We start from the raw sequence: 8,951 nt of genomic DNA, 5'->3' as shown, positions 1-8,951 counted from the left end.
CGTATGCGTAGATGTCGAAGCCAAACATGACTCGACTACTAGAGCGTTTTCCAGTAGGCTTCTTATCAGCCTTCTTCTTCTTCTTCTTCTTTCCCTTAGCATTCTTAGCTGCCACTGGGTTCGGTGCCTTTTTCTTTCCTGCGCGAGGCTTAGAGCCAGAGGAATTAGGCGCCAAACTCAGCATAGCTACTCTAGCTTGAACCATAAGGTCCTCCGCCGACTGAAGTTCAGTCAGCAGCTCAGCCAAAGTGTAATTCCGCTTGTTCATCTCAAAATTGAGCTTGAACTGCTGGAAGCTAGGGGGAAGACTTTGAAGGATTATAGTAATCTGGGACTCGAGATTAATCGTCCCTCCCAAAACCTCAATCTGGTTGAGGTGGCTCATCATCTCGAGGACATGTTACCTCACAGATGTGCCTTCCTTCATAGTCTTCGTCATGATACTCCGATTCAATTCTGAGTACCAAAAAGATTCGCGAGATTTTGCATAATCTCGGCAGCAGTTTCAATGGCAGAATGCTGATCTTGAGTACTGATGACATAGATGCCAACATATAGCACTTAGCCATCTCATTCACCTTATGCCACCGTTTATGCGTATCTCGCATCCCCTGCGCGGCATTAGCTGCCGGCATTGGGGGCCGTGGAGTAGTGAGCACAAACTTGTACTCTTCTGCTGTGAGAACGATATCCAATTTTTGTTTCCATTCTATGTAATTTTGGCCCTCGAGTTTATCTTCTTTGAAAATTGCAGAAAGAGGATTAAAAGACATCTTGACGGATTTTATTGCACTGCAAACAGAAGAATTTACTATTTGTCATAAACTTATGTAAGGAAATTGAGTAGATTAACCATAAAACTTTTCAAAATCTTACAACAACAAAATTAATAAATTGTACCCTCCAGGGGAGGTTAATACGTATCAAAATTTTGACAATTTTACTGGTCACAACACCGACGAATAGTCCAGTGACCACAAAATGGCATGGCCGCCTAATGTTGCCTAAGCACGACCATCAGATTTAGCATTGCAAAATTTTATTTCTACAACACAATTTCATGACAATGTTCATGTGCTGATAACAAAATCAAGCTATCTCATAAATTCTGATTGAACCCTGAAACTCGTAGTTCCTTAGGATTATCGTCCCCACAGAGCAGGTGGTGATAATATTAGGAACCACTTTCTAGTTCATTCTATTTATTATGTAAGAAGTCCGCCCTTATGAACTTACTGTTTCATAGGATTATTGTCCCCACAGAGTGGGTGGCGATAATATTAGAAACTAGCTTCACAAAATTTGGCAGTCCAACCGATGGAGACCATATATAAACTTTAAGTTAATAATTATCGCTTAGATATTTGGGTTATGGTTTTTCATTAATTATCCTTTATTCTTAAGGCAGATTAAGACTAATTAAATTCTGTTGGTATTTAATTGACTGGATAATTAAATCTTTTATTATCTTTAGTATCTTAGTTTAGGAATTAATTAATCTAGAATTTAATTCTTATTCATGTCATACTATAAGATATATCTAAAATTAAGTACATTATTTAAATCTTAATTAGACATGAAAAATTAAATTCATATAATATCCTTGTTCAAGATTAGGAAGAAAATAATTATATTATTTAATGTAATCTTACATATCTATCCTAATTAAGATTCTAGATACATATAATATTTAGGAAATTATTAAAATTATTCTTATCTATATCATTTAGGATATAAAATATTCCATAGATATAGAAAATAATCAAAATATTCCTAAAATCTAGGGAAATCTTCCCAGAATATTTTATTTCATTAAATAACATTATTTTTAATGATATCTTTTAATTTAGGAATTAAATAATCATTAAAATATTCCATCACCGATATCCTATCGCACGAGGTTCGCCCGTGCAATCAACGACGAAGATACGCCGGCAATATGCTCGTCGGAACGACAAGTTCGCCGTCCAACGTTGCCGGCAGCCCGCGCCCGAAGGCGCGCCGCTTCCTCTTCCCTTCCTCACTCACCGCACATCTAGATGGCGAGCCAGCCCATGCAATTGTCTCGAATCAGCGCCAAAGGTCCATCGACATCAAGACGAACATGCTAGGCGTTCTACCTACCTTTTCAGGACGGAGGAATGAGTGCCCATATGAGTTCCTGAATGAGTTCAGCAAGCTGTGCAGCATTCAAAAGAGGCCAAATGATGCAACGGAGGAGGACTATGACTATCGCATGCGCGCAGTCCCGTTCGCTCTGAAAGGAGAGGCCAACACATGGCTGTTGAGGCTGCCACCGGACTCAATCCACACATGGAAGGATTTCAAGCTGCAATTCCTGGACTACTTTTTACCGTCCAACAAAACTTATGCCCTCAAAAAGGAGATTCAGGAGTGTAAGCAGGACTACGATGAGTTCTTGTGCCAATACTGGTCTCGGTTTAAAGGACTGCTCGATGCTTGTCCCAATCATAGAATGATGGCGGCCGAGACATTCTACTTATTTTATGAAGGAGCTAATCCTGAGTCTAAGGATTGGATGAATTCCTCGAGCGGGGGGAATTTCGATAATAATAAGGGAAGTGAAGCACGAGAGATTCTGGGAAGGTTAATAGATGCAAAGAAGGCGTATGATAACCCACGTACTATCATAAGGAGAAGCTCGGCTAATGTAGTAAAGGAGCAAGAAGGAGAAGGGGTTGGAGACAGAATAGATCAACTAGAGAAGGCACTTCTAAGCGCTATTGAGAAGAAAGATTCCCCTGCCTCGCAGGAGAAGGAAAAGTCGCCAGGTGAACGCAGTAGGGAATTGAAATCAGATTAGTCAGAATACAAGCTGGAATCAGTGGAAGATCAAAGAGGCCCAATGGAGAGACAACCCCTGTTTCAGATGGGCTGATGGGAATCAACAGCTTCAACTACAGTACCCAGGTCCAGCCGAAACCCAGCAGAATTGGCCTAACCGTAATCAAGAAGGGCCACAGCACAACAACTCGAACTGGTCAGGGAAAAGTCAAGAAGGGCCAAACAATTGGAACTACCGAAAATCAAGGAGATCAGTCTAATTGGGGCAATAGGAATCAGAACAACCAAGGGGGTTCTAATGTGCCGCCACATCAGAGGAATGCCACTGGGAATAATCAGAAGTTCCAGCCTAACCACCAAGGGAATCAAGGAAATCAAGGAGGAACAAGGAAACTACCGCCAAAATCAGGGGAATGGACCAAATCATAACCAAGGGTCAAGTTCCAATTAACTCAACTATAGGTCTCAGAGGAGTCTGGATGATATGGTACATGATCTAGTCAGCTCTCAACAGCATATGCAGAACAACATGCAGGCCAACAATGATGTGGTACATAAAATTCAAGATGCACAACAGGAGAAAAAGTCTGCCATGGATATGTTAGCGAAGCAGATGTCTCAATTAGCAACTTCGCTGAATGAGATGAGGGGAAATGAGGGGAGGATATCAGCTTCGCTAAAATCACCTGACCGGGCAAACATCAGTCAGATCACTATGAGATCAGGACGTGGCTATGAAGATCCGGTGATGAAAAATGATGAAAGTATACCCCCCGTTATGAGCAATGAGAATGTAGTCCCTGACCGTGGAAGTGCTGAGAGAAGCACCAGAGTTGAAGAGGACATTCAAAAAGGTAATCTGGAGAAGCCGTTACCCCATAAGGCCGATCCCTTTTTCCTAGACCCGGAGCCAGTGGTGGAGAGTGATGAATTAAGGAGAGAAACTAGAGAACCCTCAGCTGGGGGATCAGTGGGAACATTGAAACGCATGAAGTCATTTCCTCACCGAGGGGAGGCTAAATAGAAGAAGGACGATACTGAAGACTTCATGGAGATTTTTGGCAAGTTGGAAATCATCTTACCATTCCTGCAGGCTCTAAAGCTGCCTACCTTCAGCAAGTTTATCAAGGAGTTCATTGCTAGGAAAACCAAACCCGATGGAAAAATAGTGATAGACAAAAACGTATCAGCTGTGATACAGAAAAAGAGGATGCCTTCAAAATGCACAGACCCAGGTATGTTCACCTTACCTATTTCCTTGGGTGACATCAAGATTGAGCATGCTATGTGTGATCTAGGGGCTTCAATAAATGTTTTACCGCTTTCAATATATAAGAAGTTGATAGGAGTAAGTCTGGTTGACACGAAGGTGGTAATTCAGTTGGCTGATAAAACGTGCATTTCACCCGAAGGTGTGCTGGAGAATGTGATAGTTAAAGTGCATGATTTCATATACCCAGCTGATTTTCATGTTATAAAAATGAGTGAGAATGAATCGGCTGATACTAGCGGAGTGCTTTTAGGAAGGCCGTTTTTACGCACCGCTAAGACTATAATTGATGTGTTTGATGGAACCATATGCATGGACTATCATGGAGAGAAATACACCTTTAGCATTGATGAAGCTATGAAAAAACCTCTGGATGTTGAAAATTTGCATGCTATCGATGTTATTAACCCCCTGGTCCAGGAATATCTTGAGACGGAATTAATGCAGGAATAGTTCAACAATTCAGAGTTGAGTCACTCTGTTGACAAGGAGGTAGCAGGGTGGTGTGAAACCCTATTGACTCAGGACATGACAGACGAACAAATCAATGAAGCGATCATGGCATTCTGCCACCAACCACTATCATTCAAATCGACTTGTTCTGTTCAAGCAAAATGCCCAGACGCAGCAACCGGTTTTGGGAAAATGGCGACCAGGATCTTGGAAAATAATCCCTTACCTCAAGAAGTCGTCGCACCTAAGAAGGAGCTGAAGAAATTGCCCGAGAATCTAAAGTATGCCTACCTTGGAGAGGATGAAGCTTTCCCGGTGATAATAAACAGCCACTTGACAGAGGAACAAGAGAATGAGTTACTGGAGGTAATCAGGAGGAACAAGAAGGCCATAGGATGGACTCTCTCAGACCTGGTGGGAATAAGCCCTGACCTTTGTATGCACCACATCAGACTGGAAGAAGGTGCAAAGGCCCATAGAGATCCGCAACGTAAGCTGAATCCGAATATGAGGGAGGAAATTCTGAAGGAAGTCCTGAAACTATTGTCCTTGGGAATTATCTACTCCATTCCAGATAGTGAGTGGGTCAGCCCAGTTCACATAGTACCTAAGAAGTCAGGGATACAGGTGATCAAGAACGATAAAAATGAATTGGTACCGACTCGGTTGGTGACTGGATGGAGAATGTGCATTGACTACCGGAAGCTTAACGAAGCCACTAGAAAGGATCATTTTCCCTTGCCCTTCATCGACCAGATGTTGGAAAGATTGGCTGGGAAGTAGTACTTCTGCTTCCTTGATGGATACAGTGGGTATTTCCAAATATATGTAAATCCTGAAGACCAAGAGAAGACTGTCCGTTCGGCACTTATGCATACAGAAGAATGTCGTTTGGTCTATGCAATGCACCTGGAACCTTTCAGCGTTGTATGATGAAAATCTTCTCAGATCTGCTGGAAGTGTGCGTTGAGATTTTTATGGATGATTTCACTGTGCATGGGAATTCCTTTGATTCTTGTTTGGCCAATCTAGATCTAGTACTGAGAAGATGTCAAGCGAAGAATTTGGTCCTAAACTTTGAGAAATGTCATTTCATGGTGCCAGAAGGAATAGTCCTAGGTCATGTGGTCTCGGAGAGAGGTATTCAAGTGGATAAGGCCAAAGTGGATGTGATCTCGAAGCTACCCTACCCTACGAATCAGAAAGAAGTCAGAGGATTCCTGGGGCATGCAGGATTCTATAGAGGATTCATCAGGGACTTCGCGAAGATTGCGCAGCCGCTTACTCATCTCCTTCACAATAATGTGGAATTCGTCTTTAATGAAGACTGCAAGAAGGCATTTCAAATGTTGAAGGACAAGCTTGTCTCTACTCCAATAATCAGAGCACCAGATTGGAATCACCCCTTTGAGGTGATGTGTGATGCAAGTGATTTTGCAGCAGGAGAGCAGCAGGAGCGCACCTGGGTCAGAGGATCGAGGGGAAGAGTTATGTCATTTTCTATGCCTCAAAGACCCTCAACCAGGCTCAAAAGAACTATGACGGTACAGAAAAGGAGATGTTGACTGTAGTGTACTCATTTGAAAATTTCCGACCATACTTACTGGGGTCGAAAGTGATAGTCTACACTGACCACGCAGCCATTAAATATCTCCTGGCCAAGAGAGAGTCCAAACCAAGGTTGATCAGATGGGTGCTACTACTGCAAGAATTCGATTGAGAGGTAAAAGATAAAAAGGGCACAGAGAACAAAGTCGCAGATCATCTGAGTCGAATATTTTAAGGGGACATAGACGAAGCCATACCTGATGTCTTCCCCGAGGAACGTCTTTACTATCTAGGGAAATCTGCTAGACCTATTAACTAGGAAGCAGTATTGGTAGTAACGGGTCCAGGAACATCAGACAAGGGGAAACATCCGATTAATACAGCGCCATGGTTCGCTGACCTGGCACCCTATTTGGTCACAGGAGAAGTGCCAGGTTTTCAAGAAATTTCCCAGGCCCAGAGGATGAACTTGAAAAGTGAAGCCAAATACTACTTCTGGGATGATCCTTATCTATGGAATATGTGCTCAGACCAAGTTATTCGACGATGTATTCCAGAGTGGGAACAGAGAGACGTACTCAACCATTTCCACGCCCTGGCATGTGGAGGTCACTTTGGACCTAGGAAGACTGCCAGAAAGGTTTTGGACAGTGGATTCTATTGGCCGACACTGAACAAGGATTCCTTTGAATTCTGTCAAGTTTACGAGAGATGTCAACAGACAGGAGGTATTTCAAGGAGGGACGAGATGCCCCAAGTTCCAATAATAGTTTGTGAAATCTTTGACGTATGGGGGATGGATTTCATGGAACCGTTCCCATCTTCTTATGGAAATACTTATATATTGGCCGCGGTGGACTATGTGTCCAAATGGATAGAGGCAAAGGCTACACCCACCTGTGAATCAAAAGAAGTAGCCAAGTTCCTGAAGGCAGACATTTTCAACAGGTATGGGGTTCCTAAAGCTATAGTCTCAGACCAAGGAACACACTTCTGTAACCGCACCATAGAGGCATTGATGGGGAAATACGGTGTACAACATGGTTATCTACCCCATATCACCCTCAGTCGAATGGTCAAGCTGAAGTCTCAACCAGAGAAATCAAGAGCATTCTGGAGAAAACGGTAAATACTACGAGGAAAGATTGGAGTAAGCGTCTTGATGATGCTCTCTGGGCCTATTGGGCCATAAAAGAGATGAATATGAAGGCGCCGGCATGTGAAAAAGAAAGGAAGCTGCAACTACAAGAACTGGAGGAACTAAGGCTAAAAGCATTTGATTCTGCGATGTGGTATAAGGAAAGAACAAAGCTCTGGCATGATAGAAACCTCCAGGTCAAGGAACTACGAGTGGGGCAGAAAGTACTTCTTTTTCAATCTTGGCTTAAGCTAATGCCTGGGAAGCTGAAATCCAAGTGGATAGGACCGTACACCATCGTTGGCTTTCGAGCAAATGGAGCAGTGGAAATCCAAGGAAACGCCCCAAATTCTGTTCTCTTCCTCGTCAATGGACATCGGGTAAAGGTATTTAGGGATAATTCAGAATTGCATGTAGTGGAGGAAGTGCCACTGCACGCATACGTAATTATTGCCTAACTGGTCAGGCAAATGATTATTCTCAACGAACTCCTAGGTCGGGCAAAAGGGGAACAAAATTTTATCTGTGAACTGACCTAGGGGATCTTGAGAATACTCGTTTGCAGGTGTAAATAGTTTAATCGCTTTTATAAAACAAAAAAATCCAAATAAAGAAAGAATATGTTCGAAGCACCAGGCTCTTTAGGGAAATTGTTTTGTCATTCATATCCTCAACCTAAGAACTTAGTGTTTCACCTTTTTTTTCCGAAATCATGAGTCGCTGAGGGGAGAGAAGAATTTCAGAGCAAGATTTTGGAGGGAAGTCGGTTACTTTTTGAAATTTGAAATCCATCTTTTTAGGAGGCGTATGGTTGCTTACATCACCCTGCAACTGTTCGCCTGCCTCTAAAAACAAAGAAAAAATAATAATATTTTCCTTTTCCTTTCAAATCAAAAAATCCCAACCGACCCTTCTCTCTCTAATCTCTCAAATCTCTCTCTGAATACACAATTTCTCTCTAACCCTAATCCGATTTTTTTTCCTAGTCTTCGTGAAATCTTTGTAGAAAAACCATGGAGAAGGTACCAGCTACTACTGCAAGGACGGAAAACCCCACCACAAGGCCGCCTTCCGGCGATTTGTCAAAAATACCGGCGGATCTGACAGCAAAGCCGGCGGTTCTCGCGCAAGCAACTTTTCCAGTACTTGATATACGCTCCGAGTGGCAATCGTCCTCAGTTCCAGAGCCCTCTGCCGTCGAAGACCCTAAAGAGGCGGCATTCTTGAAAGAGTTGGAGGAAAAATTTGGCAGTAAGGAGGAGGCCAACAGAATATTCGCCCTCTTTTCAGCGATGCACCAAGGAAAATCTGCCGGAGCCGGAGCCGCAGCCACAGCGCTACAACCGCCCAGAATCTAGGGTTTAGGGTTTAGGGTTTAGGGTTTCCTGAGGATATAACAGCCAAACCCTCGATTCCACACTCGAAGGATACCCAAGATCAACCACATGCAGAAACGGGACCGAACCCTAACATCGCAGAACAAAAGGGCATGGGTGGACTTGAGGAGGAACAGGAGGGCGTTCGTGGTTTTGCGGAAGAGCTTGATGGGATGACGGTGGACGACTTTGGGAATGAGGATGCATGGGAAGGTAAAATGTCTGTGGAAAAATCTGGTGTGGGGGAAACCCTAAATCTCTATGTCGAGGGGGGACCCCCTTTGAATCCGTTGTGGGGGCAACCCCAAGATTGTTTGCTGAGGGGAAAACCCCGAAACACACTGAGCAGGAGACTCCGCAA

At 43.2% G+C, this 8,951-nt stretch overlaps 1 pseudogene; it reads left to right on the top strand.

Annotated features, from left to right (window-relative positions):
- Positions 1-3,853: 3,853 nt before the first annotated feature.
- LOC148932350 (uncharacterized) lies at positions 3,854-8,572 on the top strand (annotated as a pseudogene).
- Positions 8,573-8,951: the final 379 nt, after the last annotated feature.

This window comes from Salvia hispanica, chromosome 2 (genome assembly GCF_029641045.1).
Source record: "Salvia hispanica isolate PSC_SH4W2 chromosome 2, Shi_PSC_v1, whole genome shotgun sequence".
Classification (NCBI taxonomy): domain Eukaryota; kingdom Viridiplantae; phylum Streptophyta; class Magnoliopsida; order Lamiales; family Lamiaceae; genus Salvia; species Salvia hispanica.
This window is presented reverse-complemented; position numbering and strand designations above follow the sequence as displayed.